Raw genomic sequence first — 16,432 nt, forward strand, 5'->3', positions numbered from 1 at the left:
TCTTTAATCTTCACGCCTCCATATTCAGCTCAATAGCAGGATACAAGCATTTGACAATAGAAGGACACTTTTATTCATGTTCAGTGTTTGTTCTACTTATTTTCTGTTGTTCCATCCTGTGTTTCACTGTGTTGTGGTTCATCACCTGTTCATCCAGCAGCCTCCGCTGATGGAGGAGTTGGAGCCGGTAACAGAGACGCTGACAAACACTTATTAAAAGTCTGTAATAACATGTGAATATACCGATTAAAAATGACCATAAGGTGTCGCCCATTAGTTTCAGAAGCTTCAGCAGTAGCGGTACAGGTGTCGTGCTGTACTGTGCAGGAGTGTCCAGCAGAGGGGGCAGCGCCTCTCTGGACCCTCACACCTTTTATATTAATATCACGGCGCTATGAATTGTGGGTATTTCCTTTAAGATGTCAACATGTCAGTCTGACCCCCCCACACACACACTGTGTGTGTGTGTGTGTGTCAGTACACCACATGAAGAAGTCCACTCAGGGCACAGTGTGGACCAATCAACACACAGCTTCTCTGTGAATCAGAGGGAGGTCAAAGGTCAGAGATGGCAAAAGATCGTCATCATGAAGAAACGTACTTTTAAACTGCTTTTCTTTCTGTCTTTGTGTGTGTGTGTGTGTGTTTCCTGACTTCCAGGTGCTTCCTGACCCCACCCCCCCTTGTTATATCGACACACACACACACACACACGTGATGTCTGACTAAACACGCAGACAGAAACTGAGGCGATGGAAACTCGCTTACCTGACAGACAGAGGTGACTGTATGAAAACGATCCATTTAGAGGACGGAGGCCTGATACCGAGAGTTTGTCATTCAGCCTCACCGATCCAAATGGAGTCACCTTACACAGCCCTGCGTTTGTTCTCAGTTCGTCAGATTCCCATTGAACATGTGCCGAACCCCTCGGCAGAAGCTCCCGTCTGCGGCGCACCCGTGGACGTGCAGACAACCGTCACCGGGTCACTGTGATACTGAAGGAAACCTAAAAACGGGAAGATTCTCAATGAAGTTCTGCAGCCGTTTCTGAGCAGATTAATGGACGTTAATTCACGATGGCCATATCAATAATGACGTCTTCGGGAGGCCTCGTCGTCCCTGAATCTAAAATAAGCGTGTCATGCCTGGGCCCTCCGATTTGAGGGCCCCTGGTGCCCACGGAGATCATGTCTGTGTGGGACGTAACTTTTTCGATGTGATTCTTCAGCCTTTTTAAAAGTACATTTTTCACAAGAAAAGATAAGATAAAAAGAAACCAGGACTCTGGCGTGGCACGCTCTCCCAGAACAATCCAAATACCCTCCCGTCAGCAGGGAAGGACAATCAGGTAACCCCTTCCCTCGCCTTCCCTTCCCTGACCCCCCCCAGGACATTTCCCTCAGTCAGTGACGCTCTGTGGTCCCGGGTGTCTCGGTTCAGACTGAGTTCGACATCAGGAACAACAGTGTGGTCACAGCTGCTCTATCACCCGCACCTACGGACGGACTGCTCCTTTAACATCTGGCGTCTCCGGTTCCAGCGGGGCGGGGGGCTGGTGCCGCCGAAGATCGTCTCTGTGTGTGAAGATGATCCACTCGATCAGCGCCGGAGCTGGAAGAGAAAGGTTGTCTCATCCTCAAGAGTTATTCATGTACAACTCTACTGACCTGCTGGGCCCTGCACTGTGGAAGCCAATAACGACAACCACGACGACGACAACAACGACAATAGAAACAATGACGACAACAACGACAACAACAATAACAATGTCAATATCAACAACCACGACGACGACAACAACGACAATAATAACAACAATAACAACAACGACAACAATAATAACGATAACAAGTGCTATTATTATCGTTATTATTTCACTTGTCTTACATGAGATGCAGCTCAAAGTGTTTTACAGAAAACTAAATAATTAAATAAAGAAACACATTTATGATTTTTTTAAATTTCCGCCAAGAAAAGAAAAAAAGTTTTCAGGAACAATAAATATGAAAATACTCAAGGCAAGTCATAAATGATGAGATATTAAGCAGCTACACTTTGAGAGAAAAGCTTAAAAGTTAAATGTAATAATGAATTATTTTAATGCACTAACTCTAAGCTGTGAGACAACACATTACGATGGCAAGACAAGATTATTAGTTTTTACATAAAATTGATGAGTTCTAAGGTAAAAATGTGATTTATTTACTCCAAATGATAAAAAATTACATCCAAAATGAGTCAGGATACCGAGATAACAAGTCAGGAACTGTAATGAGCCTCCTCAAAATTGATCGATGTTAATTAGAAAATGTGTTAAGATGAGATAAGATGTTCATCAAGACGTCTGAGGTTTTGTGTACAAGATGTGATTGGCTCAAACCAGGCGGGTGTTTGATTCTCTTCCAGTGATTCTTTGACCAGGTTTTGCAGATATTACTTCTGTGCCTCTACTCAAGTGGAATGTGGTTTTTGTTTACGGAAGAGGAGCTGGATTCACAGCTTCCCTGGAGAAAAGCACATTAACCCTGGTCAGCTCGTGGTCTGAAACACACTGAGGGGATCACGAGCCGGAAAGGTTGCAGCTGGATTCGATCGCAACTCGTGCGCTGTTTTTTCAACGTGGAGTTTTAACCTTTCCGGTAACTACTGACTGAGGTTCTTAGAAAATGGCTGGGCCGTTTAAAGTACAACGTTGGAAGCAGGAAGTGGCAGGAAACTCGAGAAACGTGCCAGTGCGTCAAAACTGCGCTCAAACAAGGTCTCGAGTTACCGGTCGTCGGTTCGAAACCAGCTCTCGGCAAATGTCAGTCAGAGCGAGACCTCTGTCCGCGTCCCAGCTCCGCGGGAGCGGGGCAGGGCAGGGCGGGGCGGGGCGGAGCGGAGCGGCCCGGGCCCCGGGCCCGACGGCGGACTGGCCGCCTCGCTCCTCGGCTCCTGCGCTCCTCCGTCACGGGGACGCGCCCGCACTTACATGCACACACCCGCCGCGCGGCCAGGCCACCGGCCAGCCTCTCTGCTTCTCTCTCTCTCTGTCTCCCCCTCTCTCCTCTTTCCTTTTCCTCCGTTTTCCGTCAAAACTCTCCGTTCACACCCGGTTCACCGTTAAACTTTTCCCTCCCGAACAGGCGCAGGAGAAGCGGCCGCCGGGGCGCGGACGGATAACCGGATTAGCGAGTTTCAGCGGCTAGCTAGCGCCCGGACCCGCCGTGATTCACCGCCCTGCCGACCAGGCAGCAGCGGGCCTCAACTTTCCTTCACCCCGTTTCACTTTTCTTTTACTCTTCCCCGCCCCCGGTTTGATTTACCGGACGGCGACGTCCGCCCCGGGAAAAGTTGGGAAACAGCCGCCGCTGCCGCCGTTACACCGGAGGAGGCGACGTTAGTGAGTGTTTAAACTTTTCTTTAACGTGTGCGTGTGTGTGTGTGTGTGTGTGTGAGAGGGAGAGAGAGAGCGCGACAGCAGCGCCCCCACCCAGCGCTCTGACCGTCTGTGTGTCCCGGTACCGACAGGCCCGGACCAGGACCGGGACCGGGACCGCCGCGGCTTCCCCCGTCTGTTCGTTGTTCTCTTCTGGTCGGAGAGATGGGCCCGGTGTGAGCGGATCAGCGCGTGGCCTCCACGAGACTCACGGTTTCCTCCGGTCCGGCAGAGGTGAGTCATCCCCCGGTAATTTAATCTGACGAGCCGCGGTGCAGTGGAACCGTCCGCATTCACCTCAGCACCGGTCTCAGCTGCCGGTACTCGAGTATTTACAAACTTCCACCTACTAATACTCCGCGTTTTACTACATTTACCTGAAGTTAAGAGTTTATGCTCCAACACTGAAGAGGTTGCAAAGTTCGGAGCCTGTTAAAAACCTTTGCCACAAAATATAAATGTGGTTTTATCCGGTCTTTTCTATTTATGTACGTTAGCGGTAGATTTATTTGATGTTTAACACGAGGCTGTGTCGGACGTTGTCCCGTTACCTAACGACTTTACTTGTGATGACAGTCGACCGACTCCATCCGTATTCAGTCGTTCGGTGGCTGCACCGTCTCAGTCTGTCGTGGTCCAAGACGGGTACTGCAGCTGAATCGATCGGTGGGCTCGCCGGTCGGTTGATCGACACGAAAATAACCGGCGACCATTTTGACAGTCGGTTAATTGCCTCAGTCGTTCATGGAGGCATCCGCAGCTTTCGGCCCCTCGGAGGAGAAGATTTGCCGCCATCTCCGTCGTGTGTGGTTGCGAACTGAATTTTTGAGGTTTTCGGGCTTTTGGTCGAACAAAACAAGACGTTTCAAGTCGTCGTTTTTCGGCTCAGCGACGCGTTTTCGCGGTTTCTTCGACGTTTCACGGACTAAACGGTTAGTCGAAAAACTCACTACAGGCCTACGTGTAGTCATTACTGCATTATTACAGGAGTACTGGGTGCTGGTGGGTCGGACCCCACCCGTCCTCCTGCTCAGACTTCATTCTGATCTCAGCTGCAAAGTTCTGGATATTTTAAAGGGTCTCACCTGCATGAAAAGAGAACAAAGAGTAAGAGGCACCGAGGTCGTCGTCTGTAGGTTAATACAGCATCCTACCGATGAGAAAAGCCGCGAATCCTCATCAGAGACTCATTGATCAGCTGACTCATCGTTACGGCGGCGTGTGATATATCTGTCTCCGACACGTCAGCCTCCGCCTCACGACAGTGGAGATGACTGGAGTTTAGTTTTCCAGCTTTTAAAAACTGATAATCCACACAACCCGCCGTAAGAACTTTTAATTATTTGGCAGAAAACACGATCTCTCTGCCGTTAACCGTCGTCGACATCGCGCCGAGGCCGCGACCTCCGGCATCAGCACCGTGAACGTGGACCTGTGGGTCTCGGAGGTTGATTTAAGCGGAAACAGAACCGGGGATTTGTGTCTACTCGTACAGTCTCACTCAGCTTCTTTGTGTCGACTTTTACACAGTTCAGCGTGTAAACACTGTTAAACTCACCACATGGCCAAAAGTACATTCCAAAGCCGTGAGTGTTAATCTGCTCATTGTTATTATGGTTCGGTCTTGTGCACGGGAGCATTTCTATGCTGAAACAGGAAAGAGACAAACACGACGCGCTGGCACTAAAGTTGGAACGCGCTGTCGTCTGAAGCGTCATTGTGCGCCGCAGCACTAAGACGTCCCTTCGCTGGAGCTTAGGCAGGCGAACCAGGACCAGCGAGACTCAGGGCAGGGGTACGGGGCTTGTCCACATATTTTTGGCCATGTAGCCTTTGTCAGATTGAGCTGAGTAATGAGACTCAGAGCAACTTTTAGAGGCAACGCTGCTGTGAACAGAGATGAAGGGAGACTCTCTAAAGTTAGCCTGAGTGGCTAATGCAGTTCTCAGCAGGCATCTCAGCTATGTGTGTGTGTGTGTGTGTGTGTGTGTGTGTGTGTGTGTGTGTGTGTGTGTGTGTGTGTACACATGCGCGCGTGTGTGTGTGCGCGTGTATTTTTAGCTGAGTGTTGTTTGGATTCTGCTCTGATGTTATTGGGCAACACCACAAAACTGATAACATGAGAGACCCAATCTTCTGTGTCATTATGGCAGGCCTCTGTGTGTGTGTGTGTGTGTGTGTGTGTTGTACTGTCCTCCATGACTTTTCCAAAACCTCTTCCAGGTGAGGAATGTCAAACATCCCGTCTCTCAGTTCGACCTGTTAGCGCTCGAGCTAGTGCTTCTCAGTGGAAACACCAGTTAGCATCCAGCTGTAGCGTTTAGCTCAGATTTAGTAAAAATGTAAGTCGCAGCTTTCCCGTGAAAACGACTTGTGTCCGCACAGTGTTCCCAGGTGTTTTTTCGGACTGACCTCTGTCCACAGTGAAACACCTGGAAAAAAAACAGTTCAATTCTTCGTCCTCTTTTCAGGTAACAACAAAACTGCATTAAAGCCACATCTGGTGAGGAGTGGGACACACACAGCTGGCTGATAACATCTGGATTTCACGTCGTCTGACAATATCATACGTGAGCATTTATACAGGGTAATGAAACCAGCTGTGCTGTGTCACTGGATATATCGATGTTGAAATGAGCAATTACAGAAAAGTTTTCACTTAACTTCTCTGCCACGGAGTCGCCCGGGACTGAGCAGCCACGGTCAGTCAGTTCCTCTGCTGAGAGTCAAACCCGTGTCCAGTCTCCTCCTGCTCTGTCATCGCCTCACTGGGTTTTAACGCGGCTCAGTTCAACACAAACATGTTCTCACTCACATGTTTACATGAGCAGTTTACATTATCTTTTGGAAAAGCTCAGTTTAGCCCATATCAGGGATTTCCCTAGGTTAAGAAAATGTGATGTTATCTGACTTTGCATTTTCACATCATTTTGTAGCGTTATCATTACACTTGACACTGCCTGAAAAGCTTCTCTTCAGTAAAGCCATGGAACAAATGCCTTATGATTTTCTCCTTGGTCAGTGTGGCGCTGAAAGCCGCTTTAAAACGCTTGCTAGTAGCTTATCTGTTGCTAAATCAGTTTACGAAGCTAGCTAATGCCGTGGCTTGTCAGTGGGAGACCGCTAATGAACGGTTAGCGTAAAGTGTTGTACTCAATCCACCCGGCCGAATATCAGACGGTATTTGTTTCTGGAAATTAGGTTTGAAAAACTTCTGGTCACCTGACATTTCAAGGACTTGCCGATTACTGCTACGTGTTCACAATAACAGAAATTCCTGTTGACTCGAGCGAGTACCAGCGTAACTATCGTATTTTACAGAGAGTGCTGCATTACGGGTTGTTTGTAGCCTTAATGTTGCTGTCAGTCTTGTAATGGTTGGGAAAACCCTGCATCCACGCTGGAACACCGAGATGACTTTATAGCATTTGGAAAATCTGGAGGCTGTTTCGGAAAAGCGCTGCTTTAGGTTGAGAGAAACACAACTTTAGTCTGAATGGACGGCTGAAACGGAAAGAAAAAGTGTTTACAGAGTTACAGCGTTTACAGATTTAACTGATTTAATGTAGCGGTTTGACACCCAGTTGGGCTACCTCTAATTTGATTGGGCAGGTTAAAATGGCTTTCGATGGCTTGTGATAATTTGGGCTAGTTTTTGTACCATTTGGTTGGTTTTTCCCCACCAAGGATTAACCTATATTCCAACACATTGGCCCTTCTTTTTCTTCAATTAGTATTGACCTCATGCTGCCCACCCCTTATTTCTTAATTTTTTTTTTTTTTTTTTTGTCCTATTCCTATTTTCTGTTTGGTCTTTTAACCATTGTTCGGTATATTACACTCAAGTAAAAACATCCGGGTCCTGATTCACACAGCCTAACATACCTTTCTCAAAGTTGGGAACACACATCCACATTTTTGAGGAGGTCATATGTCCTGACACCACCGCATCCACCATAGATACCAGATTAAAAAGACCCTCATTGGTGCAAAGTACAGCTGTAATGATTAGTCGACTAGTCAATTTGTTGATCAAAAGCAAGAATGCCAAACAGTTTCTGGTTCTAGCAGGTCCAGATTTGATGCTTTTCTTTGTCATGTATGATAGTAAACAGAATATATTTGGACATTGGTTTGTTGACTAAAAAAAGCGATCTAAATAGATCACGTCATTTTATAGACAAAACTATGAATCAAGAAAATAATCAGCAGATTAATCGATGATGACAATAATTGTTGGTTGAAGCCCAGGACTGGGTTTTAGACAGGGATCGGGCTGCTTTGCGTCTGACTGCTGCTTGAGGTCACTTTTGTGCATGCTGAGGTTGTGATACCAATATTTCCCACTGCGCGTGAAGGCAGCGCATGGTCATTGTCATGTGAACAGGACGTAGAAACGTTCATCTGTCAGTCGAACTCAAACAGTGTTAGAAAGTCAGTGTAAAATGTTCTTTACCGACTGGGCGTCGAGTCGAGCTGACAACTATCTTTAGCTCTGCGTGTGTGTACATTACCATAGGAAGGGCTCTGCGTGTGTGTGTGTGTGTGTGTGTGTGTGTGTGTGTGTGTGTGTCTGTGTGTGTGCGCGTGTGTGTGTGCGCGTGCGGGTGGTATGAAGACCATTCATTATCACATTCCTCCAGAGAGGCCTACACATGGGAACTAACTCTGTCTGTGTCTCTATGGGAGTTTGTCCACATGACTGTGATCACATCAGAGAGTTATCAGATGTGTTCACTACTGATCAATAACTAACCGATAAGAACTGATGAGCTGCAGTATCTACAGACAGGGGGAGAAAATACCACATAAAAGTGTTGATTTTTGTGCGGTGTAACGTAGGGTCAAAGTACATTAATTTGATAATTTCATATGTGATTTTGCAAATATTTGAGGAGGACTTCAAGTTATTATATATTATTATTTTTCCTGTAATCATAAATTATAAAATGAAAATAGTGAAACATCAATTAAGTTTCTTTGTGACTCTGTTACTCCTTGACTCTGTGACTCTTTTAGTCTTTGACTCTGTGAGTCTGTGACTCTGTTACTCCTTGACTCTGTGAGTCTGTGACTCTGTTACTCCTTGACTCTGGGACTTTGTGACTCTGTTACTCCTTGACTCTGTGACTCTTTTAGTCTTTGACTCTGTGAGTCTGTGACTCTGTTACTCCTTGACTCTGGGACTTTGTGACTCTGTTACTCCTTGACTCTGTGACTCTTTTAGTCTTTGACTCTGGGACTTTGTGACTCTGTTACTCCTTGACTCTGTGACTCTTTTAGTCTTTGACTCTGTGAGTCTGTTACTCTGTTACTCCTTGACTCTGTGAGTCTGTGACTCTGTTACTCCTTGACTCTGTGAGTCTGTGACTCTGTTACTCCTTGACTCTGTGACTCTTTTAGTCTTTGACTCTGTGAGTCTGTGACTCTGTTACTCCTTGACTCTGTGACTCTTTTAGTCTTTGACTCTGTGAGTCTGTGACTCTGTTATTCCTTGACTCTGTGAGTCTGTGACTCTGTCACTCCTTGACTCTGTGACTGTTAGTCTGTGACTCAATGACTCCTTGACTCCTTGAGTCTGTTACGCATTGACTCTGTGACTCTGCAGACACATTTTTGTGAACAGGATCACTAACAATGCATAGCAGAAACATCATACTTACACTACATGCACTCCATATTGAGTAAAGGATCTGATTAGATTTGGGTGTTCCTCGCTGCACACAATTGCATATCAATGAGGTAAAATTTTAAAAAGTTTTTTAAACTTTTGTTAGCATTCTTGATGACAAACTACCAGTACTGTGAATATTGATGTTCTGTTTTCATGGCGATCTTGGCTGGACGTAAGGCAGTCCAAGTTTGTCTTGTTTGATTATTTCCTGCTCTTTTCTCATCTCTCAAAGAGATTGAATTAAACAAAATCAGGTATTTTTTTACATTGTTTTGTGTCAGCAGACTGGTTGAGTTTGCCTCTGCTTCCACATTCTTTCCTGTGTGATGAGTGTTGTGTAATTTTTGGCTGAGTGCAGTCTTTCTCTGAGGTAGATTGTTGGTTAGGAGACGATCCAGCTGGTTTTAGCTGTGAGATAAAAGCTGTGAGCCGCAACAACGACTGGAATTTTTCCTCTGAAGCTGGAAACACGTCTCCCTCTTACTGTCTGTGTGTGCTAATAGTGTGTTTAAACAGCTGGTTAGTCTGGCTAGCAACAGCTTTACAACTAGCCGGGCTTCTTCAACCAGACACATTGAATAACTGTGTGTGTGTGTGTGTGTGTGTGTGTGTGTGTGTGTGTGTGTGTGTGTGTGTGTGTGTGTTGGGATGCCTGTGATGTGATGTCAGCGTTTCTGCCCGTGGTCTCTGGTATGCAGGCTGTTCGCTCACCTAGACACACACACAATAAGATTAGCGTACAATCCAGTATCTATGTCCACCATCTTGTCTGTGTGTGTGTGTGTGTGTGTGTGTGTGTGTGTGTGTGTGTGTGTGTGTGTGTGTGTTTCTGTTTGCTGTGTTCCTGCTGTGGTTGTGTGACTTGTAGCTGTGTTGACAGAGCAAACACGCACCCTCTCTCTGTTTTCTGTGCTGTGTGTGTGTGTGTGTGTGTGTGTGTGTGTGTGTGTGTGTGTGTGTGTGTGTGTGTGTGTTTGTGCTGCAGGAACTTGCACATTTAAAAGAATGTTCTCATTCATTTATTTCTGGGGTTCGGGTTTGATTGCGTTTTATCAAATCTAACTGCATTTACCTTTCATCATTTGCAAATCACTGAAGTTCTAAATTACTACAAGTCAAAGTTTTGTTAAGATCTGTGATCAGCTACACTTTGGAAACACTTTATTTTAAGCCGCACAATTTTTTAATAATATAAACATTTAATAAATAGATTCTAATAGTCTGTAATGCAGCTGTGATCAGATCTCGGTGTTTATCAGCGTCTCTGTCACCGGCTCTAACTCCTCCTGTGGACACTCGTCAGCGGAGGCTGCTGGATGAACAATGAAGGACAACACAGTCAAACACAGCTGGAATAATAGAAAACATGTAGAACAAACACTGAACATTAATAAACACTTAAACATGTTAAGTTATATCTGAACATAACTATATAATAATGCTATAAAACCATTTACTGAATGTTTGTGTACTGCGTACAATGCTAAATAGGGGACTTAAAGTGTTACCTTCAACATTAACATTAATGAAGCCCAATTAATGCTGACAACCTGTAACTCCAACGTGAAAAGAGCAGAAATATTGATTACTGATTGATATTGATTGCTGGGACACGGTGAAATAACAGCTGGAAGAAACTGACTTTTACACCTGATTTTTCACAAACTCCTTGATTCACATACTGGAGCTCCTGATCCAGAACTCTGAGCTTAATGAGCTCCAAATATTGATTTGATGTAGAGCTGAACGATGACTCGATTAATCATTTGGTTGACTGACAGAAAACTAATCAGCAGCTACTGTATTTTGATAATTTATTGAATCATTTTGGTCTTTTTTCTTTAAGCAAAAATGTCAAATATTTACATTTTCAAGCTTCTCAAATATGAGCACTTGATACTTTTTGTCACATGTGATAGTAAAGTAAATATCTTTGGATTTTGGACTGTTGGTCGGAGATAACCAGACATTTGAGCAAGACCTTTGCTCTGTGGAAAATTATAACATTTTTAACTAACATGTGGCGTTTTACAAGACAGATAATCCGTTAAACAAAGCAAAACAAATGAGTTGCAGCCCTAGTTTGGATCATAAAACATCTCCCGTATTTAACGAGCTGCGATCAGCTGATCGTTTCTCTGGAGAAGAGTCTCCACTCTGTTGAACTACAAAAACAGTTCACTGGCGGTCGCGGAGAGATGTTGCGGAGCGATGTGTCTTTTCGCTCACAAACAATCTTTGGCAGAGTCCAGTAGGCGGTTTGGAGAGAGAGACGTTAACCAGTAGACCAAAGTTTCACTGGACACTTCACACAATCCTCATCTAAAATAGCCTGCACGTTTGCAACATTTGTCTTTGTCATTAGAAAATAACCAGGTTCGATAGGAGATTCGTTGGCATCGGTGCTTTACAAATCCACCGCGAACCGGATCCTGTGAGCAGGTATCAGAACCCAACACAACTTACCTCTACTGCTGTTCACTGATGTCACTTCCTCAGAGGATGAGATCTGGTGTCCTGCTGCTGTTCTCTCTTTAATCTGACCTGTGTGTGTGTGTGTGTGTGTTACTGTAATGTGCTGTTACCAGGTTGTACTTTAACATATTTAGTTCCAGTGGCTGAGTTCAGTAACAGAGGCAGTATTGAGGTTGGGTAAAAACCTCTACTGAACTCAAAAGTGCTGAAACATGACACCAAACCTCTGGTCGGACTGATTGTCTTGCTGCCTTATCAGATAGTTCTTCATTTGAGGCATCATTTCTACAGTTTCAGCTTTATTACATTTACGAAACCGTGTTTCTTTGGCTGCTTGTGTTCAGACAACATTCAACAATTCAACGTTCAACAACTGGACAGCTTTGGCTTCTTTTGCTCAATGAACATTTGGAGCACAATATGTGTAAGTGTTTGCTATTACACAGGGTGTCTGCAGGTCTTTAAAAGTTTCTAAAAAGTATTTCATTCGGCTTCCTCAAAAAAAGCCTTGGAAGGTATTGAACAACCTTACGTGTGACCGATCAGAGTGTTAAGTGTCGTCTGTTGGCTGCTGTGGGATGTTACACTGGTACTGAAGTGTTTCTGAGTGTGTTTGCGGCTGTCTGGAGACGTTCTCCACCTGTAAACTAAGTGGGATTGTTGTGACAGCGGGTGATTTACGGGGCTTCGGTCAGCACCATCAGACCTGCAGCAAACGCTGCTACTACTGCTGCGACAGGAGAGAGGAAGAGCGTCAGAAAACTCGAGTGAACCCTGTGTGCCCTCAGCTCGCCAGTGCTGGAACGCTAGGCTAACTGTAGCTCACACAGCCTGCATTCTACTTTATCTCCAGGTTCCACAATTTTACCGTCTACTGACCAAAATCTGAAGTGTTCAAAACGGGGTTTTTTAGATCGTCCGGAGCGCAGATCGCTCTCTCTGTGAACTCGGTGCCATCGTTACCTCACAGTTGTCGTTGAATTATTCGCCTCCATTTCGTTGTCGATCAGTGGAAGTGACGTTGTGCGACTCCTGTCCGTCGTGCAGCGGACCAGGCCCACGCCGGAAGTCACGAGGCAGACAGCCGTGTTAGTGCTGTTTTCTTTTTTTTTCTTTTTACTATTTGATTATATAACTGATTTAGTATATTTATCGACAGCCCAATCTGACATAACTGAGCCAATTGATTGTGGATTTGATGTGTGAAAACTATGCTTTACTGTGTTTTAATTCACGCACATTCACTCTCTAGTTGTTCAGGAGTAAATATTTTTCTGTTTCTGTTGTCATGAGTATGAAACATTAAGACATTAAGTTTTTCATTCACCTGTTTTTATTCTTATTTTCAATTTTTGGTAAAAAAAAAAACAAACAAAAAACATGCATTGAGACACTAGAAATGTGAAGTTTTTCCTCTCGGCTGAGGTGTAAAACAATAATAATAAACATCAGGTCTGTGAGGAGCCGCGAGGAGACTGGAACCCTCCTCACATTAACACATGGAACCATCACGTTCTCCACATGGTTCCCCACCGTCTGAGCTCTGACTGCAGCTCTCTTAACGACCTCACCTCGCCGCGTCCTCTTCTTCTGCGGTGGTTTAACGGCAGCGACCGGAGAATCAGCTCCGCCAGCTGTTCATCTCCATCAACCAGTCAACACATATTCAAATAACAGCCATTGATTCACATTTTCTGGAACTTTGGTCAAACCTTGTGCTAAATTTGGATAGAAACGTCCACAGACACCTGTTGCCCAGAGGAATCGAAGCGAGCATAAACCACGAATTTACCGATGGGCAGGCCTTTTCTTGTCTTGTCTCTCATGAGTACCAGGGGTGAGAAAATCACTGCACACAGATGTGATATTTGAAATGGCATTAGCGGGCAGGTTGCGAAGTCAGACGGTCACTGCCGAACTCCGTCCAAATAGTAAAAAATGTCAATGCCTAGCCCCGGTTGCTTTACCCTTTATGCTCTGATGTTTGATCTTTTGGCTGGCTCAGGTTCACACTGTGTGTATGGCCGAGATGAATCCGGAGAGTCAGAGACCATTATTGAGAAGCTCAGTTTTCAGGGGAGAAGAATGCTTCTTTTGACAAACAGCCAAAACAAAGAGATAAAGAAACGTTTCTAAATTTAGTGTGGAAGCGATCGTTATCAGTACTCACATTTTGAAGAGTTATATCAGAGGTGACGATACTTTCTCGTGGCTCCGCTGACTTGCGCTGCTGCAATGACAACACCAACTTAAAGGAAAAATGTGATTTTGAATTTAAATTTAGATCTTATTCGTTTTTTTTTTTGCAAAAGATCTGGAGATTTGGCGTCGTCAAAAGAGCGGAGCGGCAACACGAGGGGCCACTTCAGGTTGTAATTTAACCTCCTGTTAAACCACATTTTATAAAATTATATAGCCACTGACTTGGAAATGAGATCAATAGCACAGAAGATTAGATATACACTAGGAATGTACGTCTGCAAGATGAGATGAAACAAACAAAAAATAACTTTTATCATCCCCGTCGGTTTCTCCACACAGTCTGGGTTTAGATTGAGAGGTATGGCAGAAATGTTTCAACCTCTACTGAAAATTGCCCGTCACTTTTTCAGAAATGAGACCGACATTTACGAAACAAGGTGCACGTCTGAAAGGGGCTGTCTGACTGCTCTGTGTCAGCAACAAACTTTAGCACAGCTGAAAGTGAACGATGGACAAAACTACAAACTAAAGACCCAGATTGTATGAAAACAGAATCTATGCTTACTCAGAAGGGATGGTTTTGGCTTGTTACAGCTTGCTTTTTATTTTCGTAGCTTGCTCATCATTTCTGTCAGTCATAGTAACATAACAAGTTGGTGAGTCTTGTTTTACATTATTACTGATAGAAATGATGAACGAAACTACAGCCAGACTAAAGGTCTAGAGCCAGTCGCTTTGTGACGCTGTATTTAGGAACTTCAGTGCTAAATGCTACATCGGCATGCTAACACGCTCACAATGACAGTGCTAATGTGCTGATGTTTGGTAGCTCTGATGTTTACCATGTTCACCATCTTAATAGCATGCTAACATTAGCCAATTAACAGTAAACACAAAGTGCAGCTGAGGCTGATGGGAAATGTATTTAGTTGTGCAGGTATTTGGTCAAAAACCAAAGTAGCGGACACATTAAAATATTGAGTAACACTTTATGTCACAGGTCCATTATTTTCTAATAATTTCTTAAAAGTTTCCTGGAGAGAACTGCAGAGTTAGATATTTATTACAGGGAAAAAAGGGACAAAGCTTGGGATGTTACTATACCGATTGTTCACCTACCATCTAATGTATCCCAGACACTCATAATGGTCATAATGTTTTTGGCTTATTGGTGTATCCTGAATTGTCTATTTGTTTGTAGATGCACTTCACGTTTTACATGTTCAGCTCACCTGCCGTCCTCTGAATAAAAGTCTCGAGGTCGCGTTAGTCTAGCAATTTATCAATAAGTGGAAGTGTAACCAGTCTCGCTTTTACCCGCACTTAGAACCACATGACATGGATCTTTCCAGGAAAATGTCCATGAACATGTTGTAAATGTTGTAAATTAAGCATAATTACCAAAGCCTAAAAAAAAAAAAAAGCATTAACGAGTGCTGACACAATTGTGGTGCTGGCTGAAAGGTCAGAGGATCAACAAAGTTTTATTACGTTTCATCCTGAAGGGGACATGAATGTCTGAACCACATTCCATCCCTGTCAATCCAATAGTTGTTCAAATATTTCAGTCTGAACCAAAGTGGTGGACTGACCAACAGGCACTTTCATCCTTAGAGCCACACTGCTAGCAGGACTAAAAACATGCCCCGGCGTGGAATAAACTGCAATTAAAGACTGGGTGAAAGCTGAATAAGGAGTACCTCCTACACCATAGACCGGACGTCATGTAATAAACCACCTGTAACCTTTGTGATGGTTTCACAGTGTGGCTGCTATTTCATTTGTTTGTTTTTGCATGAGCACATTGGGTGCGTTGTCTCTGTTGTTATGAGGCTCATTCAGGTCGGTTCAGGAGGGTGAAACAAACACCTGATCTGTTAGAGAGAGAGAGACACGAATGGGACCTCACACACAGACAGCAGAGGAAGTTTGTTTGTACTACAGCCTGAGCGATACTGAAAGATCCGAGCCCAGTGGTTCCAACTGAAGACGTAAATCTTTAAAAACACCTCACAAATATATAGTTTCATTAAACAACAAACAAACCAACAGGAGGAAATAGAGCATTTGTCGGGGACAGTTTTCAGCGGTGGATTAATCCACGTCTGGTGCCGTAGGGAGTATTTGTGTCAGCGGGACGGTGTGTGTGTGTGTGTGTGTGGGACTGAGTTTAACTAAACTACAGTGTGTGTGTGTTGATGGTGATGAAGCAACATGTCACCCAGAGCAACAGTGTGACTCACTGATGCGTTTCGATTGCTTCTGGTAACAGTGGAGCTCTGAGGCTCGGAGCGTCCGGATACACCGGGCTGTAGATAAACACACTGTACGTGTTGGTGGGAGACGCTCATGTTGGTTTGCTCTGTGCTGAAGAAACGATTTAATGAGGACATGGTGGCTGTTTCCACCACAGGAACTTTCAGTTCTTCACATGTGGTGGGAAAACAAACAAGAAGCACAAAGGGACTTTTAGTTTGTAGATTTGTTCCTGTAGTTCCCCACTTCGTGGAACCTCTTGGTTGAAAAGGGACTTATAACATTTTTTGATACTTATTGACTGATGCAAAAGTATGTGTGATGAGTTAACGTTGTCCACACTGATGTTTTGGTCGGGCTCTGTTGTACACCAGATGTGTCCTGCGCTGATCGGGGCGTGTTTT

General features: G+C 44.5%; 1 protein-coding gene across 2 annotated transcripts in view; it reads left to right on the forward strand.

Moving 5' to 3' along the window:
* The first annotated feature begins 3,529 nt into the window (after positions 1-3,529).
* kif1c (kinesin family member 1C) overlaps positions 3,530-16,432 on the forward strand; it is a 38,884-nt gene continuing 25,981 nt past the window's right edge. For both annotated transcript variants that reach the window (XM_040140684.1, XM_040140685.1), the window contains exon 1: positions 3,530-3,655. The gene's annotated coding sequence lies outside the window, so the exon portion shown is untranslated. The remainder of the gene's footprint in view (positions 3,656-16,432) is intronic.

Source organism: Xiphias gladius, chromosome 12 (assembly GCF_016859285.1).
Source record: "Xiphias gladius isolate SHS-SW01 ecotype Sanya breed wild chromosome 12, ASM1685928v1, whole genome shotgun sequence".
Classification (NCBI taxonomy): Eukaryota; Metazoa; Chordata; class Actinopteri; order Istiophoriformes; family Xiphiidae; genus Xiphias; species Xiphias gladius.